The following is a 20,592-nucleotide window of genomic DNA, read 5'->3' on the forward strand; positions in this document are numbered from 1 at the left end:
TATCACACAAATTGGTTGTCACACAAAGCATTATCTTCTAACAGTTTATAGATTAAGGTTTATATTTCTGAATAATGGCAACACTCTTTCTGGAATCTGAGGCTATGAAACTGAACTGGGTTTACATGATAATTGTTTTTGGCTTTTTTAACTCTCCAAGTTATGAACAGACAATAAGTTTTTCAGACAAGCCGGTATTTTATTGGAACTTGTTCAGAGTGATCTTCCTTTCAACGCTTTATTTGTGGCATTAAATATCTTTATAGCGTACGGATTTGGACTTTTGAGTTCATGCATCTTCATAACTTGCATTTATCGAGCCTCTTTAATGTAGAAAAAACATCCCAAGGCGCTTCACTGTCGTGCTATCAGATGCTATTTGATACTAAGTCACATAAATGGATATCAGGACAAATGACCAAACGTTTGGTCAAAACGGTACATTTGAAAGAACAACTTAGGAGAGCAGAGAGGAAGAGAAGTTCAGGGAGACATAAACAGAATTCAGGGATGAGTTAGCTGAAGATACAAAAGCCAATGGTCGAGCTTCTAAAATTGAGGTTGTGAACAAGGCCAGAATTGGAGGAGTGCAGTGAACTTGGAGAGCCTTGTGGAAGGTAAGTCCTAAAATATTGAAAGGGATCTGCATGAAATAAAAAAGCACTGCATGAGATAATTCTAATCCATTGGAAGCTCTGATGAACCATCTTTGCCCTTCCAGACCCATCTGGTTCACCAATGTCCTTTAGGGAAGGAAATCTGCCAGCCTCCTGTTCTGGCCTACATGTGACTCCAGATCCATAACAATGTGGTTGACTCTTAAAGTCAAGGTGAAGTCCCATGGGATCAGAGGTGAGCTGACAAGGTGGATACAGAGCTGGCGTGATCATAGAAGACTGAGGGTAGCAGTGGTAGGGTGCGTTTCTGAATAGAGGGTTGTGACAAGTGGCGTTCCTCGGGGATTAGTGCTGGGACCTTTGCTGTTTGTAATATACATAAATGATTTGGAGGAAAATATAACTGGTTTGATTAGTAAGTCTGCTGATGAGATGAAGGTTGGTGGATTTGCTGCTAGCGATGAGGACCATCAGAGGATACAACAGGATATAAATCGGTTGGAGGCTTAGGCGGGGAGATGGCTGATGGAGTTTAATCTGGACAAATGTGAGGTAATGCATTTTGGAAGGTCTGATACGGATGGGAAATATACAGTAAATGGCAGAAGCCTTAAGAGTATTGATAGGCAGAGGGATCTGGGTGCACAGGTATATAGGTCACTGAAAGTGACAACGCAGGTAGAGAAGGTAGTTAAGAAGGCATACAGCATGCTTGCCTTCATCGGCTGGGGCATTGAGTTTAAAAATTGGCAAGTCATGTTGCATCTTTATAGAGCCTTAGTTAGGCCACACTAGGAGTATAGTGTTCAATTTTGGTCTCCACATTACCAGAAAGATGTGGAGGCTTTGGAGAGGTTACAGAAAAGATTTACCAGGATGTTGCCTGGTATGGAGGGCATTAGCTATGAGGAGAGGTTGGAGAAACTTGGTTTGTTCTCACTGGAACGACTGAGGTTGAAGGGCGATCTGATAGAAGTCTACAAGATTATGAGGGGCATGGACAGAGTGGATAGTCAGAAGCTTTTTCCCAGGGTGGAAGAGTCAATTACTAGGGGGCAAAGGTTTAAGGTGCGAGGACAATGTTTAAAGCAGATGTACGAGGCAATTTTTTTACACAGAACGTGGTGGGTGCCTGGAACTCGCTGCCGGGGAAGGTAGTGGAAACAGTTACGATAGTGAGTTTTAAGGAGCGTCTTGACAAATACATGAATAGGATGGGAATGGAGGGATATGGTCCCCAGGAGAGTAGGGGGTATTATTTCAGTCGGGCAACATGGTTGGTGCAGGTTTGGAGGGCCGAAGGACCTGTTCCTATGCTGTAATTTTCTTTTTTCTTTGTTCTAAATGCCCTCTGAGGGTAGTTAAGGACAGGCAATAAGTGCTGGTCCAACCCATAAAATGAATAGAAATAAACATTTCTGCCATAACTGAAGCCAACTTCTCTCGGCGTACCTTTGCTTCTAGATATGACTATTCCAATACACTCCCCTTCTAAAAACTTGGATCATCCAAAAACTCTGCTACCCATATCTTATGTCAGAGCAAGTCCTGTTGCTGTCCTTCCATGGCCTGGTTCCTCCTGTGAGGAATGGGTTAACAGACCTTCCAATGAAGTCCTAATTTGATGTCAATTATTCAACAGAAGTCAAAGGGCCGACAGGTGGCACTGGGGCCTTGGTGGAGAATTGTATGTGGAGTTGGATTTCAGAAATATAGGTAGTTTATGAAGAAGTAAGATTTGTGTCTCCTTTACTGAACTACAAACGAGAGGCTCAAACACCTCCGTACCTCTACAATTTTATCCAGACCCACTACATATATATATATATATTATATACATGTCATTCCTTCTTTTTATGCATTTCCAATAGTTATTAAACTGTTGCCAATGTTAGGCACTCCTTCACTTGCTTTGGCCCTCAGTCTGTGATTGTGGGTTATTCGTGGGATTCATTATTTCTTACTGTAGAAGGGACAATGCTGGAGGCGATTGTCTTTTCTTTAAAGTTAAATAAGACCAAGACAGAGCTAGATCGACTCTCTGAGTTGCTTCAAGCTCCTCTCCTCTCAATGACTAACATCACTGTGACATAATGCAGTAGCTATCATTAGAGTTAACTCTGCACTAAGTTCTATAATATTTTCCCTACATTTCTAGATTCATAGGAAACTCACAATGCAGAAGGAGGCCATTTGGCCTGTCATGTCTACACTGAATCTTTGACAGAGCATCCTACCCTGGTCCTATGCCCATAACATCACGTATTTACTCCGCTAATCCCCCAAATCCACACATCTTTGGACTCTGCAAGCAAACCAGAGCACCCGGAGGAAACCCATGCAGACACGGGGAGAATGTGCAAATTCCGCGCAGGCAGTCACCCAAGTCTGGAATTGAACCCGAGTTCCTGGTCAGCAGTGCTAACCATTGTGCTACTGTGCTGCCATGTGATGAGGTGGAGTGAGGAGGGGGGGCGGTTGCTGTGGGGAAGCGGTGCTGGTAAATTAGACACGATTTACATGCAGGTGTCTCCCCGATGCTGTTCTGCCACCAGCGAAGTTTCCATGTAGTGGATAGTTGGCAGTCCCATGTGAAAACCAGCTGACCACTTGATAGAAATAGAGATCGATAGATAGGGTGACATGGTGGTACAGTGGTTAGCACTGCTGTTTCACAGCGCCAGGGACCTGGGTTCGACAAGCTGTTTCCTTCTGATCCTTTTGCCCTCAACCCCATGATTAAAAAAAAAATTCCTTCCTCTCTGAGAGCACCTTGATTTTGAGGCACTCCGTGCCACCCTCAGGAGTGCCCACCTCTCCCAGTGGCGGTGGGACTGCTGAGGCTTCATAGCTGCTGGGCCTCTGATTGGGCCTCTAGCACCAGGTTCCCATTCACTCTCAAGTGGATGTCAGGGCTGGAGGCAGCCAATTAAGAGACCTCCTCCGCTAAAAAATATCAAACTCTTCCCACCACCAGTCAGTGCCAGCTCGAGACCCCAGTTTGATTCCAATGTTGGAGTCCTGAAGCCTGCAATAAATAATCCAATTTATTTTCTCTCCACCGATGTTGCCAGATCTGCTAATATTTTCTACCATATCTTAGTGGAGGGATTAGCTTGGGTCACTGACTATGCCAAGTCTGCATGCTCTCCTGGTGTCTGCGTGGGTTTCCTCCGAGTGCTCTGGTTTCCCCCCCACTGTCCAAAAGATGTGCTGGTTAAACGCATTGGCCGTACTAAATTCTCCCTCAGTGTACCCAAACAGGCATCGGAGTGTGGCAACCAGGAGATTTTCACAGTAACTTCATTGCAATATTAATGTAAGCTTACTTGTGACCCTAATAAATAAACAATTAAGCTACGTAATAAAATCCCCAAGGAAAGGGATTAAAATTGGATTAAATAGGGCTGCCAGCATTTTCTCAGTGTCTGTGCAGAGCCCCACCCCATGGGAAAGTTGACAACTCTTGGTTTAACCATTTGTGCAGCCTGGCAATCGGATCTGGTGATCACCGACAGCCAAACTCAGCGCCCCCCACACCACCCCCCCCCCCCCCCCCCCACCACATCCCCCGCCCCCCACCCCTCACCCCAGCAAGTTGTTTCCTTCTGATCCTTTTGCCCATGACCCCATGATTAAAAAAAATTCCTTCCTCTCTGAGAGTACCTCAATCTTGAGGTATTCCGTGCCACCCTCAGGAGTGCCCACCTCTCCCGGTGGCGGTGGGACTGCTGAGGCTTCGTAGCTGCTAGGCCTCTGTTTGGGCCTCTAGCACCAGGTTCCCATTCACCCTCAAGTGGACGTCAGGGCTGGAGGCAGCCAATTAAGAGACCTCCTCCGCTAAAAAATATCAAACTTTTCCCACCAGCAGTCAGTGCTGTCTCGAGACCCCAGCTTGATTCCAATGTTGGAGTCCTGAAGCCTGCAATAAATAATCCAATTAATTTTCTCTCCACAGATGCTGCCAGATCTCCTAGTGTTTTCTACCATATCTTAGTGGGGGGATTAGCTGAAAGTTTAAAGTTTATTTATTCATGTCATAAGTAGGCTTGCATTTACACTGCAATGAAGTTACTGTGAAAATCCCCTCGTCACTTCACTCTGGCGCCTGTTTGGGTACACTGAGGGAGAATTTAGCACGGCCAATGCAACTAACCAGCACGTCTTTCGGACTTGTGGGAGGCAACCAGAGCACCCGGAGGAAACCCACGCAGACACGGGGAGAACATGCAGACTCCACACAGACAGAGACCCAAGATGGGAATCAAACCCAGGTCCCTGGCACTGTGAGGCAGCAGTGCTAACCACTGGACCACATGCCAATGCACCATGTACTATGGTCTCCATGCAGGCATGTGTTGGTTTAGTCACGTTACCCTTTCAGTGGGAAAACGTCAAATTTTTGGAGAAGGAAAATAAGAAAGTGAATAAGTAAGGGCTTTAAATATCTGTAATGCTGCACCAATTTAAAAAGAAGCATTCTCCATGGGAACATGAACCTGATGTAGTCAATAGAAGAGCAAAAATACTTTACAGATCATCTGGCTTCGATCAAAAACAAATACTGTTCAATCATCAATATTTTCTCTACATTACAACAATGATTACAATTCAAAAATTCTTCACTGGTTGTAAAGAACTTTGTGATGTCCTGAGGCTGTGAGAGTTGCTATATAAATGCACCTTCTTACGTACTTTATTTCGTAAAAATCTCCTTGAAAGTTTATTCATGGAATGTGTCATTATTGCATCCCTGGTTAGTCCGGTTCACCTCGCTATATATAGCTTTGTTAACATCTAAGTTGTTCTGCGCACCCTTCATTTTCTGAATGGTTGCTCTTATCCCCTTTTCTAAGGTTGTGGCTGTCTCGAAATGTATTATTTGAGTTCAATTTATCTCTCCCTCATGTACCTTTAATACTTGAATAATATCGCCTGAAGCTTCTCTCAGGTAAATAGCAGCAGGATAAATGGACTGGAAAATAAGAGACTAATAGGTAAGTTTCTAAAGCTTCTGTACTGAGAAGAATAGATGGTGCAGTGATCTATGACATGTACAGCAACACAGGATGGCAATTGTACCAAATGCTCTGTCGAAGTGGCACCCGTTCCAGCATTCAAAGGGTCACCTTAATCCTGAGCTGTAATAGATCCTTATTTCAGCCTTTCTGGCTCACTTGGTCACAGGTCCATTTTAATTTGCTAGCTAAGTATAATACACTGCTCAATATCCCATAATTTGGCAGTTTACCTGATTCAGGCAGCATCCTAAAACAAATCATTAATTAGTTGTGCTTTTCACTTTGATTACTTTCAGCTCCTTCACATGACACCATAGCCCAACATGTCTCCTGGTCCTTTCCTGTCAGATTGGAACTCCCATTATCTTTGACAACACATGTGGTTCTTCACCATTCATCGCATTTTCACAGCATTACATTTATCCGCATCAAATGCAACAAATTTTGCACATGTGCACTCACTTTCTGTTTTCACCCTTATTTGTTCCTTTACAGCCAACAATGTTATGAGATCAACAGATCTAAATAAATCACCTTAGTTTTACTTAGAATCTAGAATCATAGAATCTCTGCAGTGGAGAAGGAGGCCATTCAGCCCATCGAGTCTGCACCGACCACAATCCCACCCAGCCCTATCCCCATAACCCCACTAATCCCTCTAACCTACGCATCCTGGGACACCAAGCGGCAATTTAGCATGGCCTAATGCACCTACCCTGCACATCTTTGGACTTTGGGAGGAAACGGGAGCACCCGGAGGAAACCCACAGAGACACAGGGAGAACGTGCAAATTCCACACAGACAGTGAAAGTGGCCCAAGACCAGGAATTGAACCCAGGTCCATGGAGCTGTGAGGCAGCAGTGCTAACCACTGCACCACTGTGTCACCCAAAGGGTCTCTTACCTGGTCACTTACCTGATCAGGGGTCAGGAAGGATATCAGATGCCTCTGCAACTGTAGCAGTGGTATAAAAAGCCCTTTCCCCAAGACTGTATTACTTTGTTCCTTCCTTATATGTTTAAGTGGTTGCATGATTGCATAAAGCAAGTCACATGGGATGTGACTTGTCATTGGGGTGTTTCACAGGCTTAGTTTTCAGTTTCTATAGTAAACAGCTCCTGCAGCAAATCTGTTGATATTACTTTGAATCTAAGTGCGCAAACCACATCTTTTTCTTTTTGTTTAAAACCCACAGCCTCTAACATGGTTAGGGCATTACACTTGCCTTCAGGGCCGGCAGTATTACACAGACTTACATTGCTTAGAAACAATTTACAGCAGAGAAACAGGCCATGCCAGTATATGGGCGGCACGGTGGCTCAGCGGTTAGCACTGCTGCCTCACAGTGCCAGGGACCCGGGTTCGATTCCCGGCTTGGGTCACTGTCTGTGCGGAGTCTGCACATTCTCCCTGTGTCTGCGTGGGTTTTCTCCGGGTGCTCTGGTTTCCTCCCACAGTCTGAAAGACATGCTGGTTAGATGCATTAGCCATGCTAAATTCTCCCTCAGTGTTCCCGGAGCGTGCCGACTGGGGGATTTTCAGAGTAACTTCATTGCAGTGTTAATGTAAGCCGACTTGTGACTAATAAATAAACTTGAACTTTTAGCTCCACACAATGCTGTTTCCATCTTACTCCATATCACCCTATCAACGGTACAGTTACATAGGGCGTTGGTGAGACTACATGTGGAGTATCACATACAGTATTGGTCACCTTATTTAAGGAAAGATGTAAGTGTGTTAAGAGCAGTCCAGAGAAGGTTTACTAGAGTAATAACAGAAACTTAGCTAACGTTCTGGGATCCGGGTTCGAATCCCGCCACAGCAGGTGGTGGAACTTGAATTCAATTTTAAAAATCTGAAATTAAGAATCTAATGATGACCATGAAACCAATGTCAATTGTCGTAAAAACTTATCTGGTTCACGAATGTCCTTTAGAGAAGGAAATCTGCCATCCTTATCTGGGCTGGCCTACATGTGACTCCAGATCCACAGCAATGTGGTTGACTCTCAACTGCCCTTGGGCAACTAGGAATGGGCAATAAATGCTGGCCAGCCAACAATGCCCAGGTCCCATAAATGAATAAAAAAAAGCAACAACCTGTTACATAATGGCCCCACTCTATCCACCAAACCAGGGAATCAGCCTTGCTTCAATGGAGAATGCAGGAGGGCATGCCAGGAGCAATAGCAGGTATAGCTAAAAATTAGGAGTCAACTTGGTGAAGCTGTAACACAGGATGACTTGCGTGCCAAACAGCATAAGCAGTGAGTAATAGACAGGGCGAAGTGAATCCACAAGCAACAGATCAGATGCTAAGTTCTGCAGTCCTGCCACATCCACCCATGAATGGTGGTGCACAATTAATCGAGTTACTAGAGCAGGAGACTCCATAAATATTCCTATCCTCAGTGTTGAAGGAGCCCAGTATGTCTGTGCAAAAGATAAGGCAACAATCTGCAACATTTGCAACAATCTTCAGCCAAAGGTGCTGAGTGGATTATCCATTTTGGGTTCCTCGGGAACTCCCCGGCATCATAGATGTCAGCTTTCAGCCAATTCGATTCACTCCAAGCGATATCAAGAAATGGCTGCAGACACTGGATACTGCAAAGGTCCTGACGATATTCCAGAAATAGTACGCAGACATGTGTTCCAAAACATACCATTCCCCTAAGTCAAGCTATTCTAGTACACCAACAACACTGGCATCTACCCAGCATTGTGAAATACTAGGGGTATGGTCTGTGCACAAAAGCAGGACCCGGCCAATTATCACCCGTCTGTGTATGCTCAATCATCAGTAAAGTGATGGAAACATAAGAACATAAGAACGAGGAGCAGGAGTAGGCCATCTGGCCCCTCGAGCCTGCTCCACCATTCAATAAGATCATGGCTGATCTTTTTGTGGACTCAGCTCCACTTACCTGCCTGCTCATCATAACCCTTAATTCCTTTACTGTTCAAAAGGGTCATCAACTGTGCTATCAAGCCTGACTTGCTTCACAAAAACCTGCTCACTGGCCCTGAGTATATGTTCTGCTAATCTCACTCAGCTCCTGAACTCATTACAGCCTTGGTTCAAACATGGACAAAGGAACTGAACTCCAGAGGTGAGAGTGACTGCCCTTGATATCAGGGCAGCATTTGACCAAGTGTCGTCACATGAAGGAGCCTGAGGAAAACTGAAGTCAATGGGAATCAGGGGCAAACCTTCTGTTGCCAGTTGTTATACCTTGCACAAAGGAAGATGGTTGTGGTTGTTGGAGATGAATCATCTCAGTTCCAGGATATCACTGCAGGAGTTCTTCAATACAAGAGTCCTAGGCCCAACCATCTTCAGTTGCTTTATCAATGACCTTCCTTCCATCTTAAGGTCAGATGTGTGGATGTTCATTTGATGATTGCACCACATTTGAACATCAGTCATGGCTCCTTGGATACTGATGCAGCCCATCTGCAAATGCAGCAATATCCAGGCTTGGGAAGACAAGTGGCAATTAACATTTGTGCTACCCAAGTGCCAGGCAATGACCATCTTCAACAAGAGAGGATCTAATGATTGCCCCTTGACATTCATTGACATTACCATCACTGAACGCCCCCCCCCACCATCCCCCTCCTCCACCACCTCCACTCCCCCCACCCCCCCTCCACCCCCACCTCCACAACTATATAAATATTGTGACAACAAGAAGCTAGGAACTCTTCAGCGAGTAACCCATCTCCTGGCTCTCCAAAGCCCGTCCGCCATCTGTAAGGTTCACTGCAGGAACGCACCAAGGTTCCTGAGACAGCATCCTTCAAACTCAAGACCACTACCATCTAGAAGGCATTAGACATTTAGGAACACTGCCACCTAGGAGTTCTCCTCCCAGTCGCTCATCATCCTGACCTGGAAACATATCGCCGTTCCTTCACCGTTGCTGGGTCAAAATCCTGGAATTTAATTCCTAACAGCGCGATGGATGAACCAACGCCACATGGACTGCAGCGATTCAAGAAGGCAGCTCACTGTCACCTACTCAAGGGCAACTAGGGATGGGCAATATATTCACATAGCCAGTGAATGTCGCTGGCTATGTGAATAGCCAGCGACATTCACATCCTGTAAATAAATAAAAAGATAAATACTTGTTGCAACCACCGGCGAGATTCACATTCTCATCATTCTGAGTGTTTTGCCTGAATTCCTGGTTGGATTTATTCATGACTGATGTGTTTTTTTGGCACTTAGTTTTGGACTCCCCCATGCAAGTGGAAACAAGACTGATGTAATTTGTCTTATGAAATGAGGGGGATTGTTTTGAGAATTGTGCATGTATTAAATTGGTTATATGAACAGTAAATATTCACAGCATCAGATCACACGGAGAGGGGAAGACTTTTATTGATCGTCGACATTTGTCCTGTTTGTAGAATTTACATTCACAGGCCATGTGCATAATCTGACAGCATGGCATGGCATTGAGGTATCTCTTTTGGGTAAAGGATTCATTAAAGCATATCATGTTATTCCACAGCTCACTAGACCTAACAAGCTGAAAACCACAGAGCAATACAAGTATCTTTGGGCTTGTACAAATTACGGCTGCAATGTAACCTCCATTATGCACACTCCAATGTTCTGCCAACATGATTATCCATCAGAATTTTCATGGGACAAAGTCTTGCACAAAGTTCAATCTCGTATAGTTCACAAACACAGATGCTGCCTCTGTCTGGCATGAATCAGAACAAAGTTGGGGAGCTCACATCTTTCTGCTTAATTCCATCATCTGAGGGGAGACCTTTATGACGGCAGGTAATATTAGGAGCAGGACTAGACTACCTAGTAACAGCAAATCCGCTCTGCCGCTTAATAAGATCATGGCTAACCAAAAGAGAAAAAGCTGGAAAATCTCAGCAGGTCTGAGCGCATCTGTGAGAGAAAACAGAGAGAAAACAGCTGACGTTTCGAGTCCAGATGACCCTTTGTCAAAGCTCCCTCTTGATCAAAGATCATGGCTAATCTGATTGCTCCATATTCACCAGTGTGCCTGGAAAATCAAGGTGTTGTTAATATCTTAATTACATCGACCCAGAGAAGGTTCGCTCGACTGATTGGGAAAAGGTGGTTCTCCTAGAAGGAAAAGTGAGACATGTTGGGCGAGTATCTGTTGGAGTTTAAAAGAATGAGAGGTGACCTCATTGAAACATATAAGATCCTCAGGGGAATTGACAAGGTGGATGCTGAAAGGATGGGAAAGACAGGCTGGCATGGTGGCACAGTGGTTAGCATTGCTCTATATTCCTTCCTATCTGCTGTTGTAATATGCCTTTAAGGGATTGCAGCATGGCATCATGAGAAAGGGAGTGTGTCATGCAATCCAGTTTTCATTTTACTTTTGCTTTCAGCAGAGCACACGCACAGCTCTGTTGTCTTCAAGCTTTATATGCATGTGTATTATTCATACGTGCCCAGTCTCAATAAATTAACCCACAACATGTTTACCTAATCCCTTATAAGTGATTAATGCCTTTATATCATTATAAAAGCACACCACCCGCTTTATCCTTTGACTTCCGTGTTAATCAGAAATCTGTCTAACTCAGCCTCAGAAATATTCAATGACTGCCTCCACCATTCTCTGGGAAGGAGGATTCCACAAACTCACACTCCTCTGAGGGAAAACAATTCTCCTCATCGCGACCTTAAATGGAAGATACCTTATTTTTGAATGGATCAAGTCATAGAATCCCTAGAGTGCAGAAGGAGGCTATCTGGCCCATCAAGTCTGCACCGGCCACAATCCCACCCAGGTCCTAACTCCATAACCCCGCGTATTTACCCCTGCTACTCCCTCTGACACTAAGGAGCAATTTAGCATAGCCAGTCAACCTGACCCACACATCTTTGGAGTGTGGATGGAAACTGGAGCATCCAAAGGAAACCCCACACAGACATAGGAAGAACGTACAAACTCCACAGTCACCCGGGGCCAGAATTGAACCCGGGTCTCTGGCACTGTAAGGCAGCAATGCTAACCACTGTGCCACCGTGCCAACCCATCTTTCCCATCCTTTCAGCATCCACCTTGTCAAGTCCTCTCAGAACCTTATATGTTTCAATGAGGTCACCTCTCATTCTTTTAAACTCCAACAGATACTGGCCCAACATGTCTAAACTTTTCCTTATAGGAGAACCACCTCTTCCCAGGAATCAGTCGAGTGAACCTTCTCTGGATCGATGTAATTAAGATATTAACAACACCTTAATTGTACAGGCACACTGGTGAGAGGACCAAAGCTCGTTCAGCTGACCTTTACCTTTGAGCCCATGTCGGGTAATTGCATAATGGATGTTATATCTGATTTTGGGTATTGTTAAAGTGCCGCTAAGCTTAAAGTGTCCTGCTACCGGGGTGTGTGAGGGATGGCTCCGTCAACTTAAAGGAGGTCAAATGAAACATTCCAAGATGCACCTTTGGATGGACTCCAAATTCCGCTAGGGCTGGACAGACTGGATGCACAGATAATGTTTCCCCTGGTTGGGCGGGAGTTGGGGGGGCGGGGGTGTCTAGAACAAAGGGTTCAAGGCCGCACTTGGAATATAGTGTTCAATTCTGGTTGCCACACGACCAGAAGGATGTGGAGGCTTTTGGAGAGGGTACAGAAAAGATTTACCAGGATGTTACCCGGTATGGAGGGCATTAGCTATGAGGAGAGGTTGGAGAAACTTGGTTTGTTCTCACTGGAACAACAGAGGTTGAGGGACGACCTGGTAAAAGTCTACAAAATTATGAGGGGCATGGACAGAGTGGATAGTCAGAAGCTTTTTCCCAGGGTGGAAGAGTCAATTACTAGGGGGCATAGCTTTAAAGTGCAAGGGGCAAGGTTTAAAGGAGATGTACGAGACAAATGTTTTACGCAGAGGGTGATGGGTCTCTGGAACTCGCTGTCGGGGGAGGTAGTGCAAGCGGATACGATCGTGAGTTTTAAGGGACGTCTGGACAAATACATGAATAGGGTGGGAATAGAGAGGTATGGTCCCCGGAAGGGTAGAGGGTTTTAGTTCAGTCGGGCAGCATGGTCGATGCAGGCTTGGAGGGCTGAAGGGCCTGTTCCTGTGCTGTAATTTTCTTTGTTCTTTGTTCTCTCAGCATACAGGACAGGCAATTCATGTGATAGTGAGCACTGGAAGGTTTATCCCAGTGCCTTTTTGCACAAACAGTTATTGATTATAGCAAAAATACTTCTCTGCATCAAGATTTTTGAATTCAACTGTTCACAAAATCCTTAGAGGTTTGTTAACAGCAAACCTTTCTATGCATCCTCCCTCTGCTTGAGTTAATGAACCTCTCTGCCTGTGTTTATTACACAACCCACTAAAGTTACGTTTTATTCTCTCATGGTTGATGTCATTCCAGTCACTTATTTCCTAGCTCAAGCATTTCTCGCAGATGATATTCAGCTCTTAAAACAGAAGGTCAGCCAGCTGTCTTCTCATGACATCCCGTTGTGATCTTGTTTTCCATGGAAAGCCTGTTATTCTGGGAGACAGGGAGGTTTGACAACTGGCCCTTCACTCTCCAAGGCATCTAACTGCACAGGGAGTTCTGTTACTGAGGGGCAGAATGTGGAGTGTGCACATCCTCCCCATGCCTGTGTGGGTTTCCTCCGGGTGCTCCGGTTTCCTCCCACACTCCAAAAGACGTGCTGGTTAGGTGCATTGGCCATGCTAAATTCTCCCTCAGTGCATCTGAACAGGCGCTGGAGTGTAGCGACGGTGGGATTTTCACAGTAACTTCATTGCAGTGTGAATGTAAGCCGACTTGTGACTAATAAATAAACTTTTTTCTTTTTTAGAGTGAATCGCGTGAGGGAGGATGAGCATTGGAGGAACAGTCACACACATGGGATCAGCGCCAAGGCTTCTCCAGCCATTGCATTTCTCCTCCCCTGCCCCCCACCCTGCTCCCCCCCCCCCCCATGCACCCCCCACCCCCAACCCTCCAGCCCCCCATACATTCAGAACTTGCAGGATCTTCCAGTATCTTGATAGCTCAGCATCAGCATTGGGGTGGCACAGTGGTTAGCACTGCTGCCTCGCAGTGCCAGAGACTGGGTTTGATTCCTGGCCTGGGGCACTATCTGTGTGGTCTTTGCACATTCTCCCCGTATCTGCGTGCGTTTCCTCTGGGTACTCCGGTTTCCACCCACAGTCCAAAGATGTATGGGTTAGGTGGATTGACCATGCTAAATAGCCCTTTCATGTCCATAGATGTGTAGGTCAGGGGGATTAAGGGGAGGGCCTGGGTAAGATGCTCTTTCAGAGAGTCAGTTCAAACTCAATGGGCTGAATGGCCTCCTTCTGCACGGTAGGGATTCTATGAATTTCAAGAAGCCATCTGAGAGGGCCATGCGCAGTCTGCAATCAATAGGACAAAAACCGGCCTGGTTCAAAAGAAGGCAACTTCACCAAGTTGCCGTCCAGTCAGTGACATTCGAACTGACCCCATTCTACCCTGCCAGCACATTGCCATCTATCCTGACGTAAGAATGGGGTAAATGGCAGGAAGCCTTCCTTTTAACAGGTCATGAGTTGCATGGGGAGGCAGTGGCGCAGTGGTATTTTCACTGGACCCGTAATCCAGAGACCCAGGGTAATGCTCTGGGCACCCGGATTCGAATCCCATCATGGCAGATAGTGAAATTTGAACTCATGAAAAATCTGGAATTGAAAGTCTAATGATGACCATGAAACCATTGTTAATTGTTGTAAAAACCCATCTGGTTCATTAATATCCTTTCGGGAAGGAAATCTGGTTTGGCCCACATATGACTCCAGATCCACAGCAATGTAGTTGATTCTCAACTGCCTTCTCAAATGGCCTGGCAAAGCACTTAGTTCAAGGACAATTAGCGATGGTCAATAAATGCTGGCCCAGCCAGTGACACCCACATCCCATGAATTAATTTTTTTAAAGTTCATCAGATTATACAAGTACTCAACTAAAAATGTGACTTATCGGAGTCTGACTTAACAATGTTGTTGACTGGATAGCTAGTTAAGGAGACATCACATCCCATTCTTAGTCAGGATCTTTCCTCCTGTTTGTTGAGGCTGGTTTCTGTGTGGTCTTGGAGAAATTATCAAGCAACTTAACATGTAGAGGAAGGTCAATCAGCACTTCAAAGCTGCTTAGTTATCTTTCTCCACTATTGTCATCTCACACTCCTCCTCACATCCTTTAATAATTTCAGGGAAACATGTAAAACAGTTTTGAAGAATTTACAGACTCAAGTTTTAAGTTTTTAAGTTTATTTATTAGTGTCACAAGTAGGCTGACATTAACACTGCAATGAAGTTATTGTGAAAATCCCTTAGTCACCACACTCCAGCACCTGTTTGGGTACACTGAGGGACAATTTAGCATGGCCAATGCAACTAACCAGCACGTCTTTCGGGCTGTGGGAGGAAACCGGAGCACCCGGAGGAAACACATGCAGACATGGGGAGAACGTGCAGACTCCGCACAGACAGTGACCCAGGTCATAAATCGAACTAGGGCACTATGAGGCAGCAGTGCTATCCACAGCGCCACCGTGCCACCCCCAGCTCTGTTTCAACAGCAGTTGGTTGGTGGAGAAATACATATCCTAATCATCCCTTGTATGCCCAATTTTTATCTAAGCTATCCTTTAATCATAAATCAGCACGATCTCATTACTGACTCACTGCCCAGCAGAAATAATCTATCTTGACTTGTCTTATCATAATTCATATTTGCTGGAAGATCTCTATTAGTTAATCCTTTAATCTTCTCAGCGCTAGTGAAGGAAGCTCCAGTTTCTTAAGTATTTCTTTTTAACTGTAACCTCTATTCATTGTTACATGTTGCATTGAATCTGACTGCACCTGGCCCCTTGTTATTGAATTCTTTCCATAAAGGGGTGACAGAAACCGCACACGCTACATAAATTTAATCTTATTCAACATTTCGTCCTTGCTTTCGTATGTCGTGCCTCCTTTGATAATTTGAGCATCAGCATGTCAAGGTTACTCCATTACTCCTACAATGTTAGTCCTTAATGTGCATTTCCTTTCCCTGTTCTACAAACACAACTTGTATTTATGTATTTCCTTTAACGTCAAGGCGCTTCATACTTATGTTATGAAACAAACTACGCCATCCAGCCACAAATGGAGATACTAGGGCAGATGCCCCAACGTTTTAAGGAATGACTTGGGCGTCACTGGAAAAGCCAGCATTTATTTCCACCCCTAGTTGCCTTTGAGTAGGTGGTGATGAGTTACCTTGAACTGTTGTAGTCTGTATGGTGTAGGTATGTGAAGGAGGGTGATATACAACTTATAGCATAAAAACCCCTTATTTTAAATTTACGATAATAAGTAGACTAGGTTAAGGTAAAAATTACAAGGTGCCTTATATGTATATATCAGGATTTACCATGTGCCGAATAGAATAGAGAATTTTCATGGTAATTTCATTGCAGTGTTAAGCCCACTCGTGACACTAATAAAAAAATAAACTTTAAACAATATACAAAGGTATTGTCTGTATAACCACAACTTAACCAAGTATTATGAAATTAAACTGTATTCTTAATTTGTTTTGTAAACTTTGGCCAATGGGTGATCTAACTGCTCAGCATGGTGGGAAATATACAGTAGTAGATGGACCAACTTCTTTTGAGGCAATGGAGTATAGCGAGAGAGCAGTTCTCCTTGTCAGCTTGAGTCAGGCAACTGCAAGATAATCAGGGCTTTGGAATGTACAGGGGTGCATTAGCCCATGGTTAACGAGGTTGGTACGGTTTCTCATGCTGATAATGGGACTGGACATAGGCAAGGAAATTTACTCCCCTTACCAATTAGAGGTTGCAAGTGAAAGCAATATCCTTGAATCTACCGGATTTACATAGTCAGGCTTCCTAGTAATGAAGGAAGAACTTTTAGGTGCAATGGATTAATGAGTTTATAATCCTGCTGATAGGTAGAGCATTATTGGAGAAGCTAATAATGTGTAATATTGTAATTGGACCCTCCAGTTTGGGTGGCAAGCTGGGTGGAAATCAAAATGTTCAGAAGAGTATATCAATCTCACACATGTACTGTTACATCAGAAAGGGTAGCCGGTGCTTACTGACTATCTTTTCTCCTAATGTATGCATTAGCAATAAATTTCTTTTTGCTCTTTAACTACATGCTGTCTTTTGTACTCTCTGTATTGGTTGAATTCAGCTGAGTACAAGACTCAGTACAAGGTGCACCCCAGAAAATCGCTCTTACAGTACGTCCACAGTGCTGTTAGGGAGGGTGTTCCTGGATTTTGACCCAGTGACAATGAAGGAACGGTGATATATTTCCAAGTCAAAATGGAGTATGACTTGGAAGGGAACATTCAGGTGGTGGTGTTCCCAAGTATCTTCTGCCCTTGCCCTTCCAGATGATAGAGGTTGTGTGTTTGGAAGGTGTTGTCTAAGGAGCTTTGGTGATTTCCTGCAGTGCATCTCGTAGATTGTATACACTGCTCCCACTGTTACCAGAGTAGATCAAATGAATGTTTGTATATGAGGTGCCGTTGAAGTGAGCTGTTTTGTCTTGGATGGTGTTGAGCTTCTTGAGTGTTGTTAGAGCTGCACCCTTCCAAGCAAGTGGAGAGTATTCCATCTCACTCCTGACTTGTGCCTTGAAGATGGTGGAAAAGATTTGAAGAGACAGGAGGTGAGTTACTCAGCAATGGCTTGCACACTTTGAAGGCTCTCTTAAAAAGGATGACTGGTACTATAGCCTTGGCCATCGATTGCTCTACAGTGTCCCCAGCGCATTGCTGGTAGGCAATTTAGGTCGTGAGTGGGATCACAGTGAATGGGGACATGGAAGTGTTGATTCAGTTCAAAGCACTTCCAGTGCTGACCAGTTGCCTCATATCCCAGTGGCTGAAGCTTCTCCGCATGAAGACAAGTGGAGCCATCTGAGGTGGCACGGTGCTTGGCACTGCTCACAGGGCCAGGGACCCGGGTTCAATTATGTCCTTGGGTGGTTGTCTGTGTGGAGTTTGTACATCCTCCCGTGTCTGTGTGGGTTTCCCCTGGGTGCTCCGGTTTCCTCGCACAGTCCAAAAGATGTGCAGATTAGATGGATTGGCCATGCTAAATTGCCCATTGATGTCCAAATATGTGCAGGTTAGGTGAATTGGCCAGGTTAAATTGCCCTTTTGTGTCCAAAGATGTGTCGGTTAGGTAGATTAACCATGGTAACTGTGTGGGGTTACGGGGTAGGGCAGAGAGGAGGGTCTGGTTAGGATGCCCTGTTTGAGTGTTAGTACAGCCTTGATAGGCCGAATGGCCTCTTTCAGTACTATAAGGATTCTATAGATTCAATGGATTCTAAGGTTGTCATATGATATTCATTGTATTGCTGTTGGACTTCATAGTTGGGTTCCTAATGGACATTATCAGCCTTATTTTAAGAGGGTGTCCTTTGTCTCCGAGTGGCCAGCCAGTAAATCTGTTTCAAGGTGGGAAGAGATCAAGGTGCGTGGACTTCAGTAGGATGTAAAGATGATGGCAGCTGCCTTCACCATTGCACAAAGACCAGTTTCTGGTCACATACTGGTTGCAAGCTGATGAATTGGAAGCTCTTACAGTTGACAAACACTCCTTAATTACCACCTGCATGCAATCATCGATGGCCTGCACCTGTGTGAAGAAGGCGAGAGCCACAAACTGAAAAACCCACTCAAAATGGCTGCTATCATCACTGGCAATGTTGATATAATTGGCAACAAGTCATCATATGCATCTTATTGATTTATGGGTCAGAATGTTGAATACAGGAGTTGGGACGTCTTGTTGAAGTTGTACAAGATATCGTTAAGGCCACACTTGGAATGCCGTGTACAGTTCTGGTCACCCTATTATAAAAAGAATATTATTAAACCAGAAAAAGTGCAGAAAACATTTACCGGGACTTGATGGTTTGAGTTGTAAGGAGAGGCTGGATAGACTGGGGCTCTTTTCCCTGGACCGTAGAAGACTTAAGGGTGATGTTATAGCGGTCTATAAAATAATGAGGGGCATAGATCAGTAAGATAGTCAACATCTTTTCCCAAAGATAGGGGAGTCTAAAACTAGAGGGCATAGGTTTAAGGTGAGGGGGGAGAGATGCAAAAGCGCCCAGAGGGGCAATTTTTTCACTCAGAGGGTGGTGAGTATCTGGAACAAGCTGCCAGAGGTAGTAGCAGAGGCGGGTACAATTTTGTCTTTTAAAAAGCGTTTAGACAGTTACATGGGTAGGATGGGTGTAGAGGGATATGGGCCAAACGCAGGCAATTTGAATGAGATTCGTGGTTGAAAAAAAGGCAGCATGGACAAGTTGGGCCGAAGGGCCTGTTTCCAAGCTGTAAACCTCTGTGACCCTATTATTGGTCATGGACTGCGCAATTCTTTAAGTATCTCTATTTGGAAGGATTCAGAAGCAAAGAGGTTGAGGGTGGTGCTGACTTTGACGGTATGGTAAAGCATGGTCACCAAGTTCAGTTGGCACTAAGTCCCGTTCCAGCAGGCTACAAACCTCAGGCACCACCTGGCAAGATACCCTGAAATGCCAGATGCTCCTCGACATTTCAAAAGTTTAGTCTCTGCTGAGAATCTCTCCGTGGTGGGCATTCAATTTTTATTCATCGGTGGAATGTGAGCATCACTGAGAAGGCCAGCATTGGTTATCCATCCCTAATTGCCCTTGAGAAGTCCAGGTTCACGCGGCTCCACATTTTATTAAAGACTTGCAAGAGAGGTGAGTTCCAGAGGTGAGAGTGACTGCTCTTGATGTCAAGGTAGCATTGGTCCAAGGTTGGCATCAAGGACATCTGACAAAACTGAAGTCAGTCAGAGTCAGGTGGAAAATGACCACTTGTTGGAGTCATGCCCGGTACAAAAGAAGATGTTTGTTGTTGGTGAAAGCTAATCATCTTAGGCCCAATACATCGCAGGGAAGATGATCACAAGAGTCTTTCTTAACCACCTTCTCTGAGTGGATGAAGGGCTCCTCTCAGAATTGCAATGTGGATTCCACCCACTAAGGGGCACAATGGATATGTCCTTCACCATGTGGCAATTACAGGAAGAATGCAGGGCACAGCTCCAATCCTCGTACATGACCTTCTTTGACTTCACAAAGGCTTTCAATACTGTCAATCATGAGGGATTCAGTTGCCTCCTAAAGTTTGTCACCATCTTCAGCCTGATCAACCCACATGCAAGGGATTCACCACATACCCAATTCATGTTCAGGCTGGGGTCAAGCAAGACTGTGCCATCACACTGATGCTCTTCTCGATCTACCTTGCTGCAATGCTCCATCTCACCTTCACCAAGCTCCCTGCTGGAGTGGAGCTAAACCACAGAACAAATGCAAATTTGTTTAACTTAATGATCCAAGGTCATTGCATCTTTAGTCATTGAACCACAGCATGCAGACAACGTTTGCATCTGGGCACACTTGGAGGTCAAGGAGAAGCAGATTTAGGACTGAGTTGAGGAGGAACTTCTTCACACAAAGGGTTGTGAATCTGTGGAATTCCCTGCCCAGTGAAGCAGTTGAGGCTACCTTATTGAATGTTTTTAAGGCAAGAATAGACACATTTTGAACAGTAAAGGAATTAAGGGTTATGGTGAGCGGGCGGGTAAGTGGAGCTGAATCCATTAAAATATCAGCCATGATCTTACTGAATGGCAGAGCAGGCTCGAGGGGCCAGATAGCCTACTCCTGCTCCTAGTTCTTATGTTCTTATAAGTCATCATCAACACCTTCAGCAAGGCATATGAGAACATGAGCATTACACTAATCTGTAAGACAGAGGTCCTCTACCAACCTGTCCCCACTACACAGCACTTCATCAAAATACACAACAACAGGGCCTTGGAACTTGGGCGCCTACTG

The sequence above is a fragment of the Mustelus asterias genome, chromosome 14 (genome assembly GCF_964213995.1).
Source record: "Mustelus asterias chromosome 14, sMusAst1.hap1.1, whole genome shotgun sequence".
Classification (NCBI taxonomy): Eukaryota; Metazoa; Chordata; class Chondrichthyes; order Carcharhiniformes; family Triakidae; genus Mustelus; species Mustelus asterias.